At 47.0% G+C, this 2,056-nt stretch overlaps 1 pseudogene; it reads left to right on the top strand.

Moving 5' to 3' along the window:
• Positions 1-610: 610 nt before the first annotated feature.
• Positions 611-1,474, top strand: LOC127675267 (guanine nucleotide exchange factor MSS4-like; annotated as a pseudogene).
• The last annotated feature ends 582 nt before the right edge of the window (positions 1,475-2,056 follow it).

The following is a 2,056-nucleotide window of genomic DNA, read 5'->3' as shown; positions in this document are numbered from 1 at the left end:
TACCAGCTGTCACATCTAGGATCAATCTTTCAGCACATTAATGTTTAGGAGAACAAACGACATCTAAACCACAGGGGTCACTAAACCAAACCTATCCTGCTCATACTTCTGAAGCATCTTCGTCTTGTTTATAGACTGTGCAGCTGGGCCCTCTAATTTGTCTTTTTGAGTTTTCTTAGCTTTGTTCTCCAGTGAGTCCTGTTTTCCTGTGTCCTTGCTCTCACCTCCAGACTGCCAACATTATTTCCTTCTCTCCCAAAGTTTTTCCCAACTTCATAAGTATCCTTTTTTTTTTCCAGTTCAAGACTTCACCCTCAACAGCCCCCACCTCAGACTCCAATTCTAAGGAATCATAACTCCTGCCATTCTCATTAGCACTTTTATAGAGTCATAGAAGCAGGCATGTTGTGTGGTATTCCTTTGAGTGGGAAAAGATCACCTTGTTAAAATATCTTAAAATGTTATTAGCTGTAGAAGAATGCAAATCAATCTATTCATATCTCCTTGTACAAAGCTCAAGTCCAACTGGATCAAGGACCTCCACATAAAACCAGATACAGTGAAACTAGTAGAAAAGAAAGTGGGTGGCTGATGCTGTGGCAGCTGGGTGATGGAACCTTGCGAGCTGCAGAACGAGCTCTTGGCAGCCGGAACCGGAAGTCAGTGCTGGGCCAGCATTGTGGCTCTCGAGTGCTGCAGCCAGGGACTGCTCTTTTCTCTCTCCAGCAGGGTCTCACTATGTATGTAGCCTTGGCTGGCTTGGATCTTGCTCTGTAGACCAGGCTGGTCTCCTACTTAAGAAATCCACCTGCCTGGCCCTGACTCTCCACTGCTGAGGATTAAAGCTTTTCCTCCCCCCCATGAGAAAGAAGTCAGATCTGGCCGATGGCAGCAATGCTGATGGTGATCTCCTCCAGGAACACTGGCTGGTTAATAACATATTCACCTTTGAGAAGGTGGGCTTCACCAAGGATGTGGGCAACATCCAGTTTCTGCTCTGTGCAGACTGAGATTGGACCCACTGGCTGGCATTGCCTACATGACAAGAACAGCTTCTATGTGACCTTGGAATGAGTTTCCCAGGAGTAACTGAGCGGATGGGGACTTGGCTCCACCCTAGCTATAAAGTTCTCCCCACAAGAACCGACACTGGACCTGGTCCGTCAGCTGTGCCCGCAGACTTCTCGGTACTAACATAAATGATGAGCGCTGGTGTTTGCCCTTGAGCCTGCAGAGGGCCGGTCCTGCCTCAGTCGGGCCTCAGCATGCTTCCTACTTAGTCCTCTCTGTCACCTGTGTCCTAACGCCCTGCCCCCTGCTTTGGAACATGGAAGAACATGCAAGTACTCTGCCAGTGCCATCTGGTCCCTGGCACTCCGCCTCCACACCTTGGCCCAGCACTCTCTTCCTCTCAGCAAGAGCAGCGTTCATCTTTTTAGCCATGACAACAGGAAATAGGGCGCTCACTCGATACTAGTTGTAACTCCACCTTTTCTCCTTCTAGAAGCCAAGTGTAACAGGGTGTACATCTGTCATCCTAGCTCTTCGGAGGTAGAGGTAGGAAGGTCAGGAGTTCAAGGCCAGCCTCAGCAGCATAGCCTGGGCCAGGTGAGACGTTGTCTCAAAAAAACATAAAGCATACAAGTATTTGAGAGTAACTTCATTGTGTGTGACCTACTGGTCTACAGTAATTTATTCTTTTTAGAAGTAAAAAGTAAAACATTTACAAATGTCAGTATTTAAACCTATTGAGAACACATTACTTTAGACACATTTTCAATTCTGTGCTTGACAGCCTTTCTTCTGGGTTGATAGTGGCATTTTATAGTGAAGATGAACGTGACCCTCCTTCCCTCAGATCTTGACCAGCTTTCTCTTTTTATTAGGTCCCTGTGACTTTGTTTGTGTGTTGTCAACCATAGGGGAAAGTCAGTCCTAGCTGTGTGCCAGGCTCTCTTGGCAGAATCAGAGTAGAGAGTGTCAGACATACAAAAGGGTTGGCCTTAGACACATCATACCGAGCTGTTAGGAAGGACTCCTTTAATAGCACTGCCGC

This window comes from Apodemus sylvaticus, chromosome X, assembly GCF_947179515.1.
Source record: "Apodemus sylvaticus chromosome X, mApoSyl1.1, whole genome shotgun sequence".
Classification (NCBI taxonomy): Eukaryota; Metazoa; Chordata; class Mammalia; order Rodentia; family Muridae; genus Apodemus; species Apodemus sylvaticus.
Note: the sequence above shows the minus strand (reverse complement) of the source record. Positions and strands in the feature narration are given on the sequence as shown.